At 38.3% G+C, this 15,967-nt stretch overlaps 1 protein-coding gene across 4 annotated transcripts in view; it reads right to left on the bottom strand.

Moving 5' to 3' along the window:
- LOC106055686 (tyrosine-protein kinase RYK-like) overlaps nucleotides 1-15,967 on the bottom strand; it is a 145,312-nt gene that overhangs the window by 66,929 nt on the left and 62,416 nt on the right. Inside the window, exon 1 of one of the 4 annotated variants that reach the window (XM_056012694.1) lies at nucleotides 393-570. The exons of the other annotated variants lie outside the window; for them this stretch is intronic. The gene's annotated coding sequence lies outside the window, so the exon portion shown is untranslated. Of the gene's footprint in view, nucleotides 1-392; nucleotides 571-15,967 lie in introns of those variants that run through there. 4 annotated transcript variants of the gene reach the window in all.

The raw sequence follows: 15,967 nt of genomic DNA, 5'->3' as shown, positions 1-15,967 counted from the left end.
AAGTGAGAGGAGCACTGATATTTCTTTTAGAGCGGCATGGTTTAGATACGACCCACGGGTCGTAAATAGGGCATCACTGAACTAGGATATAAAAGAAACAACAAAATCATTAAGAAACCATTACCATCACTGATGATACTATACTGGCCTACTATAGAAAACCGCGTGCAAATGAGAGCAGGCGATAAGTGAGTCTCGAGCCAATGTTCATAGTTAAAGAGGCAGAAGGAAAAAATGTTGTAGTTGCTATGATTTTTATTTTGGCAATTTTACATTGTAAGCTGTTATAAACTGTTTTGTAAACTTTTATATTGAGTTCCGTTATATCTTCATTTGTATCCAATTATTCCAATCCTATTGTTACTGTACAACCTGGGGATCTTCTTCCTTACCTTCGCAATAACGTTATTTGAAACAGCCGACTAAAGCCAGATCAAAGGTTGTGATTTCACACCCTAGAGGTTTAATATAAGGTGCATACATCTCAGTAAGCACATAAAAGAGAAGTAACCCGGCGCCCGCGGCACTGACCTTTGTACCACGACTTTTTACAACTCAGAAATCCATCGTTGATCGAACATAAAACGTAAACAAGATGGCGGCATTACTTCTGCTTGAGTGGATGGAGCTGCTCCAGCATTCTCTTCGTATACAGCTTTATGTTAAAAGACAAAAAGATTAACAACTGCTCGCCCCAGAATGACCACATAAAAGAAATGGGGGACTCCCAAGTTATTGTTTGCCTTGAGTTCACGTGAAACTCCCAAGTTATTGTTTGCCTTGAGTTCACGTGAAACTCCCAAGTTATTGTTTGCCTTGAGTTCACGTGAAACTCCCAAGTTATTGTTTGCCTTGAGTTCACGTGAAAGGTAAAGTCAAATGAAATAAAAATAAGCACGAGCTCAAGTCAAGTGCTCTTCATTACCAGAAGGACAAAGATTTTAAGCAGTATCGTCTTGATTAAGATCTTCAAGTTTTATCCACCTAGATTAAGATCTTCAAGTAGTTTCTACCACATCAAGATCTTCAAGTAATATATTCTACATCAATATATTCAAGTATTAAAGCCAAGACCAAGATCTTTTAAGTATTATCTCCTAAATTGATCTAGATCTAGATCTTGAAGTATAATTTAGATGGATCTAGATCTTCAATTATTATCTCGTAAGTCAAGATCTTCAAGTATTATTTCCTAGATTATTACACCTAGATCAATATATTATCAGCTATTATTTATCTAGGTCAAGATCTTATCTACTAAATTTACCTAGATCAAGATCTTATCTACTATATTTACCTAGATCAAGATCTTCAAAGTTCATCACCTAGATCAAGATCTTTATCTATCGTTAACCTAAATCTGCATATCACCATCATTGATCAAGGGGTCGCCAATAGCTTACAAAAGGACTTATGTGAACAGGTTACCTACAGGATAGAAATATGCTGAACCCTACCAGGTCACTGCCAAGCAAATATTATCCAGTCCGGCTACCATTCCCACAGGAACAGTGTCATCAACATTGAGTTACACGTAACTCGTAGCAAAGCCCGAGGCAAAGGTGAGGGCAGCGGGTGGCAAGTCAAAGACAATTAGCCGAATGAGATATCCACCAGGCTTAGGTTTAAATGACCTATCCTGAAGTGTCGGTGTGAGTTATCACTTTAATGTTGAGAGTAGATTACACGCAGTGCTAAGTATGACAATAAATGAATGATCCCTCAAATGTAGAATTAGCTTCATCCGTGAGTTTCAAGAAGACTTTACTGTACCTTTATTCAAAGTCACTTTTAGCGCTGTAAGAAAGTGATCTTTCTCAATTGAAAAGTCAAAATTCTGCAGTGCAGGATGATATAACATATATTTATAGGCTAGTGCTTTTGTGTTATAACTTTTATTATGTTAGGCGTGGTGTGTTCCGTTTCTAGAATGAATACAAGCAATTGACCAAATAGAATTATAGATGCGGCAAAAAGATGTAGCAAACTTGCTCTTTACTAATCGCTAATTCTAAACAGTTGTTAACATTGACATCGTCAAGGGCTTTGAGTCTTAGATAATTAAAATCTTTCGTGTCGAAGCGACAATTTCATTTAACTCGCTACATGGTAGGCAACGAACTATTTATGGAATACAAGCTCCATGGTAGGCAAGGAACTATACATGGTAGGCAAGGAACTATATAAGGGAGGCAACGAACTATTCATGAATTACAAGCTCCATGGTAGGCAAGGAACTATACAAGGTAGGCAACGAACTATTTATGGAATACAAGCTACATGGTAGGCAAGGAACTATATAAGGGAGGCAACGAACTATTCATTGAATACAAGCTCCATGGTAGGCAAGGAACTATACATGGTAGGCAACGAACTATATAAGGGAGGCAACGAACTATTCATGGAATACAAGCTCCATGGTAGGCAAGGAACTATGCAAGGTAGCCAACGAACTATATAAGGGAGGCAACGAACTATTTATGGAATACAAGCTACATGATAGACAAGGAACTATACAAGGTAGGCAACGAACTATTTATGGAATACAAGCTACATGGTAGGCAACGAACTATTTATGGAATACAAGCTACATGGTAGGCAAGGAACTACTTATGGAATACAAGCTCCATGGTAGGCAAGGAACTATTTATGGAATACAAGCTCCATGGTAGGCAAGGAACTATATAAGGTATGCAACGAACTATTCATGGAATACAAGCTCCAAGGTAGGCAACGAACTATTCATGGAATACAAGCTCCATGGTAGGCAACGAACTATTTATGGAATACAAGCTCCATGGTAGGCAAGGAACTATTTATGGAATACAAGCTCCATGGTAGGCAAGGAACTATATAAGGTATGCAACGAACTATTCATGGAATACAAGCTCCAAGGTAGGCAACGAACTATTCATGGAATACAAGCTCCATGGTAGGCAACGAACTATTTATGGAATACAAGCTCCATGGTAGGCAAGGAACTATTTATGGAATACAAGCTCCATGGTAGGCAAGGAACTATATAAGGTATGCAACGAACTATTCATGGAATACAAGCTCCAAGGTAGGCAACGAACTATTTATGGAATACAAGCTCCATGGTAGGCAAGGAACTATATAAGGTATGCAACGAACTATTCATGGAATACAAGCTCCAAGGTAGGCAAGGAACTATACAAGGTAGACAACGAACTATTCATGGAATACAAACTCCATGGTAGGCAAGGAACTATACATGGTAGGCAAGGAACTATATAAGGGAGGCAACGAACTATTCATGGAATACAAGCTCCATGGTAGGCAAGGAACTATACAAGGTAGGCAACGAACTATTCATGGAATACAAGCTCCATGGTAGGCAAGGAACTATGCAAGATATACAAGAAACAAGTTCGAATGTTTACTCGCTCCATTGTAACTCAGCATGCGCCAGGTGTCAACAAAACAGTTTGGACTATTTCACGTGTGCGTGTGTGTCAAACTGGCAAGAAAAAAAAAAAAAGGGGGGGGGAGGAGGGGGGGAGGAGTTGGAAGTAAATGTTTTCTCACGACAGGTGAAACACTGTTTTCTTACAAGTCAGGGCCCGGAGTCAAAGTTGTACGCTGACAAATACCGCAGCGTGTGAAGAATTTGTGTCACGGAGGCCGGAATGGGGTGGGATGATCCATTCTCTGGACCTGGCCCTTCAGTGAGAGATGCTAAAATCTGTAGGGATACCAAATAATCCGCGTATCACTCGCGACACTCACTAGCTCTGGGCACTCAACGTGAGCTTCAAGTTGGAGTTCAATGGATAATAAAAATGTAGACACCTGGCTGAACTGTTGGATCGTGTTACCAACAAAAGGTAAGAAAAATAACAGAGAGAGGGGGGGTTGTGAAAGGTTCGATGGGACAGTGTTAGGCCAGCTTGGAGCGGGGGAGGGGGTCATTACGCATTCTGAGTGTATGCAGTTCCAAAAGGTTTGTCCTTTTCTCTGCTGTCTTTACGTGAGCTCTGCCACAGCCTACTAGCGTAGTTATTTCGTGGTTTGATCGACTTTGTCATAAAAGTGGAATACTGAGTAGGAAAGGATGTAGCTGATACATTAAGAAAAATAAACTTGTCTTCATTAAATTAAAGAACAAAAAGTGGTAAAACTTTCCATCGAAGGACCCTTTTGAAGAACGTTACGCAATACAATCGCCGTGCGCCGTGCGCATTCAAGCCAAACACCCTTAACAAGGTCTGGTTATAACAGGCCGACACAGTCCATAGCAACAACAAATTTGAAGAGGGGGGGGAATGGAGCTTGTAAAATCGGATTGTGATTTAAAAAAAATCTGAATCTATAAAATCTGAAATGTAAACAGTTTCAAATTAACAAAAAATTCACTCATTATACAGTACGAGATGAGGCAGACTTATTAACTGCATTGCTAACCAAGCTAATTAAGAAGGCTAACCGCGTGCCGCAAGTCTTCAATGCGGTTAATGGATGCTGCGCTTTCACCTGTAAGGGGAGGAAGTCTTACTTTCAGCCCTGTATAAATCGTAAAATTACGGAGTCACTTAAGAAAACTATCAAATGGCGAGTAAAGTTTTGGTAATCAGTGTCTTGATCAAGGATTGAGAGGCCAGCACAACGACACCTTGTCGTGGCTACTTTGCTTTGAGGATGCTAGACGTCCGTGATGGGCATACTTAGTACGAGAGTCAGACAAAAAAAAATTATAATAGACTTGAAAGAGTTGATGGTCATATCACCGGGTAAGACCTTGACCTCTTGACACAGAGAAATGGAGAAAACGTATAAACAGAACTCTGAGGCGCCTTCAACCGTCACAGACAGACCAACGAACAAGATGGAGAAAACGCCAATCCCTGTCCGGCCCACAAAACCAAAAACATTGACAGATTCTCTGAAAGACTCAACACGGGATTCTACGCTCGGTAACGAAGCACCGACGACCGCTTTGTCTTCAGTCAAAACATTAAAACTGTTCAACCTGGATCTTCTAGTGTATGTTTAATATAGACCTATACTGGATCTTCTTGTGTATGTTTACTATAGACCTATACACAGGTCGTGTTTTTTGTTTTACTCAACGTTAACCGTCAGCCCCGGACACTCAGAATTGAACCACGTGGAGCCAACACTAACGGAAGTCCTCAGCGGAGCCGAGAGAGTTCTTCCTAGTGCATGCGCTCCTCCCCCTCTCTTTTTCCACGCCCAATCCCCCCCCCCCCCCCCCCCCCCAATTGCAACGCGCCACCGAGGGAGAATCTCATCCCATTGTTTTCCAACGTATCTCTAACAACATGACATATAAGATCAGGAAATGCTAAGTAGTAGGGTTGGGGTGGCTGGGGAGAGAAGATGGGGGCGAGACGAGGAGGGGGGGCGCGAGTTGTAGACTGAAGACTGATGACATGACTCTAACAAGTATTTTATTGCCTACTCCCAGTGCCCTGACCAGGGTCATGACAAATACAGTCTAGAAAAGAAAAAAAAAAAAGTAGCAGAGCGGCAGTCGAGTAAAAAAAAAACAAACAACGGACTTGTGTTTCTATTGTTTAGGAAAAGTTTGTAAGATAATAAAACCTCATTAATGTTATCTTTTGACGACATTTCTAGAGACTTTTACAGTCAGCAACAAACTGTGGGAACGATGGAGTTTGAACAAAAAAAAACTTGGAAGAGAAGCAAGTTAAGGAAATGTCCAAACAATTTTTTAACTAATACTTCTCAATTGCTGAGAGCAAAGTAACAATTATGCTTGGAACATTCAACCATGATTGAAACCATAACTTACAAATACAATAACGAGTCATAATGACATATTACAAAAGAAACAGAGGACAAAACTAAATCAATCGTGGTGTCAGACCTGTGACGTGGCAAACAGGTCTAAACAGCCCAACGTTGCGACGTCGCAAGTCAAAGTTCAGGCCATCTATGAAGGTTGGTCTCGAGAGAAAGGCGCATTTCTTAGTCCACGACTAGATTGACACATTGATATATATTAGAAGAAAAGCGGACGACGTTAGTGTAGGTCAGATGTGTAGGTGTCCTGTATAAAGGTGGTCAAGTCTGAAACGCTCTTGACTAATGCTGGCCTATGTTCCTGGTTGTCAATTTAATGAGTTTTATGCTAATCAGTATCTGAGAGTTACAGTTAAGAGATTGGAGAGAGGGGTATATATTAAAATTAAAAATCACTGAAATAATAAAATAAAAGTTGAAGTTAGTCATAACTGTAAAGGTTTTCTTTGTGGTGTGTCTAAGAAAGAAAAAAAGAACTCGCACACAATCTAAACATGATATAAACTATTGCTTTTTTTTTATTTCAGAGGATGTTATACGCCCCAACACCGGGTATACGCCGATGCGCAATGAAGCCCACCAACACTACACTCGTGTCTATGATTTGCTCACCACTCTGATTCAAATCACGGGCCCCGTGTGACGGAGTGCACATCTGCTGATGGAATAATAAAAACATGGAGTGCCGGCACTAAGGGGCGGGAGGGCGCAGGAGTCAGGGTCTTAATGTTTTACGCAAACCTGAACTGATGTAACTTTAGTGCACAGGGCTGCAGCGTTGGATGCTGTAGATGTGGGCGAGTGGCTGTGGTGGTCCGGACATATCAATATTCTAAGGGTGCTCAATTCTGGAGCAGGTGCTATCGAACAGAATGTTTCTTGTTTGAATCTCGACTTGGATAATACTTGAAATTTAATGTTAACCATCTAAAAGAAAAGTCCTAAGATATTTCTTTTACAAGGCGTTTCCATAATGAACTTAAAGTCTTAAAGTAATCTGTTCATTTCCATTATGATTGTTGTAGATTCAGTTACATTTCATGACAAATAAATACATAAATAAGAAATGCAGCAGAAAGAAAAGCAGAGAAAGAAAGATTGAGAAGTGTGGAAGCGATATAATAAAACCTATAAAAAAAAAGTTTATAAAAAAAAAACAGTTAGTGTGGAAACACAAACTCAAAATCGGTCCCCGAAGTGGTCTACCCAGGCAGGTAAAAAGCCAGGTATCAATATTTTCAGAAAGAACATCAGAATTAGATTCTATCAAAGACCAATGACAGAGAAGAATGGAGAAAGAAGGTTGACAGATCTTGTGTGTTGCCCCAGCGGTCCAGCAGATCAAAGAATAGGTGAAAGTGAATGTGGGGTTATATAAGAGCCTGGCCTAATTGATGTCTTATAATGAATATGTAATTGTTTTGTAAAGGGTCAATTTCTTTATTAAACCCTCTATACTCTATAGCATAATAAATAAATAAATTTCCTTTAGTTATGTGTTCTATGATTATAGAGCAGCACTGCAGTTCACACGAGATAATATGAAAACCTACTTATTAATTGTTGTTTTACATTATGCCCAACTTATGCATACTAAATAGCCTTTTTATCTCTTAAAAAAATGAACATTATTTTGGGGTAAACGTAGTAGTTAGTAGGACAGAATTTACATAACGTAGCAATACAAATGTAAAAAAAAAAATATGTTTTAACAAAAAATCTAAAACCATTTGCATAAATACTCCAAATATGGTTGGTGGTCCTTTGCCTTTCTAAAGAATTACTCGTGTTTGTTACTATTAATAGTGAATAGTTGTAAAAGTGGTGTATTTTTATGAAAAAACTGCTTGCATAAGTGATTTAAAAAAATAGATTTTTCGCTTTTAGCAAAAGAAAAAAGTAGCCATTGCATCAGAACTTTGAATGGACTAAAATATTATGATGTCGGATTTTCACTATCTTTTCTAGTTTACGAGATTTAAACGGGACGGACGGACGGAGAGACATTTCACAAAAAACTAACAGCGTCTTTTCCCTTTTCGGGGGCCGCTAAAAATTTTACTAATTCACCGGCATTTAAATATTACTAATTCACTGCCATTTCAATTGTACTAATTCACTGGCATTTAAATTGTACTAATTCACCGGCATTTAAATTGTACTAATTCACTGGCATTTAAATTGTACAAATTCACTGGCATTTAAATTGTACTAATTCACTGCCATTTAAATTGAACTAATTCACTGGCATTTAAATTGAAATAATTCACTGGCATTTAAATTGAACTAATTCACTGGCATTTAAATTGTACTAATTCACTGGCATTTAAATTCTACTAATTCACTGGCATTTAAATTGAACTAATTCACTGGCATTTAAATTGAACTAATTCACTGGCATTTAAATTGAACTAATTCACTGGCATTTAAATTCTACTAATTCACTGGCATTTAAATTCTACTAATTCACTGGCATTTAAATTGAACTAATTCACTGGCATTTAAATTCTACTTATTCACTGTCATTTAAATTGTACTAATTCACTGGCATTTAAATTCTACTAATTCACTGGCATTTAAATTGAACTAATTCACTGGAATTTAAATTCTACTAATTCACTGGCATTTAAATTGTACTAATTCACTGGCATTTAAATTCTACTAATTCACTGTCATTTAAATTGAACTAATTTACTGGCATTTAAATTCTACTAATTCACTCGCATTTAAATTGAACTAATTCACTGGCATTTAAATTCTACTAATTCACTGGCATTTAAATTCTACTAATTCACTGGCATTTAAATTGAACTAATTCACTGGCATTTAAATTCTACTTATTCACTGTCATTTAAATTGTACTAATTCACTGGCATTTAAATTCTACTAATTCACTGGCATTTAAATTGAACTAATTCACTGGAATTTAAATTCTACAAATTCACTGGCATTTAAATTGTACTAATTCACTGGCATTTAAATTCTACTAATTCACTGGCATTTAAATTGAACTAATTCACTGGCATTTAAATTGAACTAATTCACTTGCATTTTAAATTGAACTAATTCACTGGTTGGCTGAAAGACAATTATACCATTGTTCCTTATCAAGAACAAGTGCCGTGGTGGAAGTGGGTGGTCTCCCGGGGGGGGGGGGCATCATGTTTCTATCGATAATTGCTGCCTCTAAAGGTCAAAGAGCAAGATCTTCTATTCATTTCTTACGTGAGGAGGGGTACGAACCCTGGAATTCAGATATTAGGAGAGAGTGCGGAATAGAAAAGTGCATTATAGTCTGTACTGAGAGTTATTTCCTTTCTTTGCTGTCATATGCTAGGCAGATCTCTCTGGTGCACACCATTCTAACAGAAGTTCAACTCGAAATTTAGACTGTGCTAATGGTGCTGAGGAATTTCTGGTGAACTAAATTAAATTTAGACTGTGCTAATGGTGCTGAGGAATTTCTGGTGAACTAAATGAAGGCTAAAGAGAGGTCTTTAAAAAAAAAATTAAAAATTCGACAATCACGACTTGCTGGGAATGTAGATATGGGAGAAGGAGCGATCGAAAGAGAAAGTTAAAAAGAGAGAAGGAAAGGAGAGAGAGAAACAAAGAGACAGAAAGAAAGAGAGAAAAGGTGAGAGAGAGAAACAGAAACGCACATAGAGAGTCAGAGAGGGATATACAGAAAGAGAAAGGGGGGGGGGAAAGACACATATAAAGAGGAGGGAAAGAGATACATAGAAATAGAGAGACGTGGAGGGAGAGAGATACATAGAAATAGAGAGACGTGGAGGGAGAGAGATACATAGAAATAGAGAGACGGGGAGGGAGAGAGATACATAGAAATAGAGAGAGGGGAGGATACTTCTACACTTAGAGAAAGAGACAATAAAGATAAAAAAAATGTCGTGTAAGTCCTGCACCTAATTATTGTGATGATTAGCCTTTTCAAAACAAGCTATGAAGATGTAGAATTGACATGGGACAACGAGGTAAGCGAAGGTGATCATTAGAACATAACTGGACAAACAATGAACCCATAGAACGCCATTGTTTACTGGAACCAATCCAACGAGGCTAAACAAGTCTCTATCACTTACGACGCAAAAGTGACGTTTGGCTGCAAATTGAAGGTCTCCAGTTAGAGTGATTGTCAAGGCTAGGAAATTTAAAAAAATATTTTTTAAAACATTCTTTAAATAAAAAAAGGGGCCTAAACAAGAACAAACACCGAAAAATGGTGGCCATATTTTTAAAAAATGCAAGATTTATCTCCCCTCTTCTGTATAAAACGAAATTAATTAATTAACGTACATCTAATAAAATAAATAAATCGGTTAATTTTTTTTTTCTTCATTCGCATGTTGTCTTTGACTATGACGAATTGTGCACAATTTTAACTTGATCCGAGACTGGGAAGTGGGAGAACTAAACGTATCGAAAGACTCCACCCAGACAGACAGACAGAGTGAGAAGTTAGCTGTGTCCATTATTTGATGTAGGTACAGAACAAGGAGAAATGATAGCTATTGTGGACTGTTTTGAAGTCTGGACATGGTACTAGTCACACAAGATATATAGATACGTGGACGCTGTCCTGGTCACGTGACATCATCTGTATCGGTAAAGTCTCCTAGGAAAATAGTGGCTACAGCCAATCATTTTTTAATGAAAATGGACTTAGTGGATACAGCCAATCATTTTTTAAGGATAATGGACTTAGTGGCTACAGCCAATCATTTTTTAAGGAAAATGGACTTAGTGGCTACAGCCAATCATTTTTAAGGAAAATGGACTTAGTGGCTACAGCCAATCATATAGAAAAAAAAACCAGGAGCAGGACGCACTGTCCCCACCCCCTGTTTAGTTACCTCAAAACTCACACATTGTAACATATTCTGCATTATGTTGAGCTTATTATCAAGGGGAGGCGGGGAGGTAACAGTAAAAAGGATGGTCTCACATCGTCTGTTGACTTAGCCCCCAACAAGGTGGCGCTGTTTTCCTCATCATCTCCAATCAAATGAAGGTGAGAAAAGGGGAAGTAAGCCGATCTAGTCCCGGGTGTTTTCTCCCCCTTTTCCCCCCTCTCTCCCCTGATGGTTGGGTGCTTCATCAGTGTCACACGGCAGAAGGAAGCGGAGGGTACAGCAGCAATTAGGCAGACTACCGCTTTCTGGGTCCTACAGGGATCGGGTTCCGGATGCTCTAACTTGTGGCAGCCTTCTCCACATCGGAGTTTCTGTTCATTTTAATGCCTATTTAACTCTATTTTTTTTGTCCAGATAGCCATTATATAATTAAATGCAAGACTCACGCCATTCATTTCTCTTTTTGCTTCTCTCTAAATGTCTCTCTAAATTTATCGTTGTTCTGTCAAAATAGGCAAAACATTTATATCAGCGTCTCCTTTAGGCAAAACCAAGATCTCTATTTAACCATAATAATAAAAAAAAATATTCATGTCTTTGATATCATTTATAAATATAACTAGGCTAAGCTAATAGGCTGCCTGGTCATTTGGTATGCCCTCTGGGCTAATGTCATCATGGTCCTGGGTTCAAACCTTGCCCATGAACATTCTGCCCTGCGGGGAGGTTTGGGCTAGGATGTTATAATCTTCACTTCTGGTGGAACGTCCGAAATAATGTCAAACAAAACAAAACTTGACTAGAGTTTCATTGATTATTCCCCCTTCCCATATATTCGAGAGTCTATGTTAATAAATGTTGTTTATTTGTTCTATACAACTTTCTCTGTTCACAATGAAAACGAGATGCAAACTACTTAAGACTCATTAAAGAACAGACACAAAGCCTCCAAGACACTACTTGAGTTGCTGAAGATGGTCAAAAAGATTTGTCTAGCCACCAAGCCACGGCCATGTGCTGTTTCTCTAACGAACCTGAGCTCTCGAGAATAGGTCAAATGTCATGAGATACACGTAGCCCCGGGGGAGGGGGGCATTAGCTGACCTCGCAGGCGTTCTCATTCCCCTTCCCCGTCCTTCTATTCCCCTGCAATCCAATAAAAGTCATTTGGACACACCTTTGGGCCGGCGCGGTGGAGCCATCGCTTAGTACCTAGGCCAAACAGCAACTTGAAGTCTAAACACATATGTCGCAGCGATGCATTCTAAGTGAAGTCTAATCTGCCTGAATTTGTTTATAAACATGCACTGGAGGAGGGGCACGTGCTGGAGGTAATAGGCCAGTAGCAGAGCTCGATTCAAATATACAAGAGGGAGAAGGCATCAAACCAATCGAACACACGTTCTTATGTGGTCTCTCACATAAGTACACCACACATACACACTTTTTTTTCTTCTTACAGGAATTGGGTATTCAGACGAGATGACCAGAGAACGTGGACCTACTAACAGTCTCGAGTTGCTAAAATTCCAACGACCTATGACCGGGACATTTGTTAGACATTTAGACGTTGTTGTTTTTTTCTCTGACCAAGAAGTGACTAAATAATAATGCTCTGTTACCTTTTAACAACAAAGTAGACAGGTGTAGACTAATTAAGATTAAAAGAATTCTAATGAATTTAACAATAGTCTTTATATAGAATCCGAAGAATTCAACAAATAAGGAGGTCAGCGTCAAGCAGTAGAAACAAAGTCGTTTCTCCTAGCTTCAGACCAAAATGAAAGCGAATGCAGAAAATCTAAAGTAGTACCCTTGATTCACACTTGTCACTCACATTGAAATCCTTTGAATCCTCCTCTCAGATATAATCAAAACACGTCGTGTTTCAAATCCAAGAGATTTAAATTTACGAAGAACAATAACCGTTCTTTCCGCCACACCTTTTCCTTTTCGTTCTCAAACATTGAGGATTTTAATAATCGCTTCAAATTATTCCGTGACTTAAGCACCTCACACCCACATGCACACACACACATACCAGCTGTTAACATAAGAAGCCTTTAAGACCTCCTGTACTTTGGGCGCAACGATATAAAAAAAAATCACGTGCGCCGGGGGTCAGCCGGTACGGCGCCCCCATGCCTCACCCCGATAAAAGGCTTACCCACTAACAGCCGTCAAAGTTTCTGCCTATACCTGTCCCGCAGGCTCGACGTCAACCTTGGGACTGCCATCATTCATAATCTATTGATTCACGGCGTCGATGACGCGCTGTCAATCACATAAAAGTATACCCCCCCCCACATACACACACATACACACCCTTTTGATTGTCCATGCATAAACAGAAACTTTTGGCGCTTTACTCTCTCCCACTCCTAGGCTGCTCGTACTGTCACTTTCTCACCTCGTGCTTCGCTAATAATCTCAATGAGAAGGACAATATAGACATCTGTAGTCTTGTTTTCATTTGGTTACGGATAGTATTTAGTATTTCACATGCATGAATTTCTGATGGTTTTATTTAGGTAATACATATATTTTTTTTTTAAAGGCGGGACGTAGAACTCGAATTAAAAGACTTACATTTGGTGTTTGTTTCTTTATTATTATTATTAGTATTATGTGTCAATCCTCAAAGTTCCTCTCCACTCTATTCTACTTTCCAAAACTTAAAAACTTGAAAGTGCTTTATAACAAACGAATATTCACATTTGATCAGAATAACACAATTTGTAAACTCACTCCATTTGGAGACCTTCGGGATAGATGACTAAAAAATAAAGTAGCAATTATACTTTTTAAACATTTAACCAAAAAATTGACACAAAAAACAAAACCGAATAAAATACTCACAAAAACAAAGATAAAAGCACATTTCTTATTCCATATGCTAGGACAAATAGTATAAGTGTTCCTTCTTTTCTGAAGCTATTAGAGTTGCCTGTATCAGCCAGGAAAAGAAACGACCTGGCAGATTTTAAGGCACTAATTAACATGCATGACTAGATTGACACAGGGATACGCGTAGGACGTAATCGTCTTCTCTTCTTAATGTCTCTAACTTATAAGATAAGTGAATAGCGGAATAGAGTTCATCAAGTCTACTTTACAGAACAAGATCAACAGTCTACCAGAGTTGAAGTCATACATAGAAAGTGCTGAAACAATGAATGATGCGTGCGTAGTCCATACATCAAGGCAGCACAAGGCACAAACTTTCTTATGAGAGAAAATGGTGCATAACGTAACGTAATTAAGGAACAGCATTAACCAGGGCACGAACCAGAACCCTATCCGATTCTACGACCGAGTAAGAGTGCTACTGAACGATCCAAATCTTTTTTTTTTTAAGATCTTTCTGATCACAGTTGCCCTCTGGGTGGCAAAGTGCATGCTTACGAAGGCTAATAATCTCTGGACATCTGCATGATCGCTAGATTGAATTCACAATTTCCTCTAAAAAAAAAGGGGGGGGGGTATTATTATATTACTTCACAAATATCTCTGACATACTTTGGGCATTGGGTCATCGTGTGTTATTTTCTGAAAATACCAATAAGTATTAACCACCAATGTAACACAACCCTTTACAGACTGGGTCAATTAGCATAACATATCCAGGTATGTAATGACAGCACTAATTACAGACAATGAACAACAAAAAATGAAGGGATATCATTCTTTAACACATATTAAAGTTTTGCAATACTATTGCATTCAAATCACTAGATAGAACGCCCGTGCTCGCGCTTCCACTGTCGAGATCTATCCCAGTGAAATCTATCCTAATGAAATAAATACCATAGAATCAATCATGAGTTGTCGTTCTCTTTGTTCTCCAATCGCATTAGTATGACAAATGTTTTGTTGAGACTTGACACTTCACTTGATACTGAGACATTTGTGGCAGTGTCTTGTGGTATCAAGATCCAAAGATATCGTGATATCAATGTCCAGAAATATACTTCCAACAATCTCATAACAAAATGAAATATACGAAGAAAGGTATTGCTATAGCACTGTCTTTTAATCAACTTCCAACAATCTCATTGCATAATGAACCATAAGTACAAGAATAACTAACAGATTTGTTTAGAGTTTTTTGTTTCACTAATACACATCTGATTTTCCTGAGTTTGTGTCATGTAGCAGTGGCGGCCTTAGCAGTAAGCGGGACCCTGGGCGAGTTTCAAAGCAGGGTTACGAATATTTGTACAATGGGTCGACGTTGACAAAATGTTCTCTTCCTTAAGGCGCTGGGCCTGGGGCGGTCGCCCCACTCGCCACCCCCTAAGGCCGACTCTGAATGTAGGCCTACTTACAAAAGCTTTACTATACAGTTACAATGTATACACTTTCATTTGTTCGATGAATGTCCATGATACAAAACCAATTGTTTGAATTTCAGCATAGGCAGCCCATTAGCGTTACACATACACCAGACATATAATACAAATACAAGAGAGGGAGAAAAAGATGAAACAGGAAGAGAGAGAGAGAGAGAGTGAAAGAGATTTAAAAAAAAAGAAAAACAGTAAAATTCATGAAAAGAGAGAAATAGAAGAAGAAAAACATAAAAATACTTTAAAAAAAAAAAGCCTATACCTGGTGTTAAGAGTAGCTGTATCAACTAGTTTTCCTCATTAATATTCGGACACAAAGACAAGACTTATTACTATCAATTAGTTTAGATCAGTCATGTAATTAAATTTGTACAGATCTGTGCGATAAAAAATATTTTTACCAATTGTTTTTATATAGTGCAATTTCATGCTTTTAGCTCTCTAAATACGTTACGATCCTATAACTTGTTTGGAACAGTTGGGAAAGGACTGGGGTATATGAGTGATCGCTTTATAAATAAATAAAATATGTATATATCAACCACCTGTATTCGAACTCAAATGCTAAAGCCTCCTCAGCCAGTACACTGACCACTCTGCCAGGGAAGTACTTATGAAAATAGGTTTTATAGTTATTAGTTTATAAATGTTCTCTCTAAAAAGTATAAACGGAACTAATTCACCATGTACTACGTTATGAGTAAAGTACAATTTATTTCCAACAAATAATTAATTACAAATAGTTAATTAACTAATTTTAACAAATTGATTCTTGTGTTGACACGTAAAGGAAAAAAATGTGCGAAATTTCCACTTGATCCGAGGTTGTGTGTGGAAGAAATAACATGTAGAAACGTTTTAACAGGCAGACAGACAGTAAGTTGATACAAGCCTTGTAAAAACATAAAGAGAGAGAGAGAGAGAGAGAGTGAAAGA

This window comes from Biomphalaria glabrata, chromosome 15 (assembly GCF_947242115.1).
Source record: "Biomphalaria glabrata chromosome 15, xgBioGlab47.1, whole genome shotgun sequence".
Lineage (NCBI taxonomy): Eukaryota > Metazoa > Mollusca > Gastropoda > Planorbidae > Biomphalaria > Biomphalaria glabrata.
The sequence above is the reverse complement of the archived record's forward strand: the minus strand, read 5'-3'. Positions and strand labels throughout refer to the sequence as shown.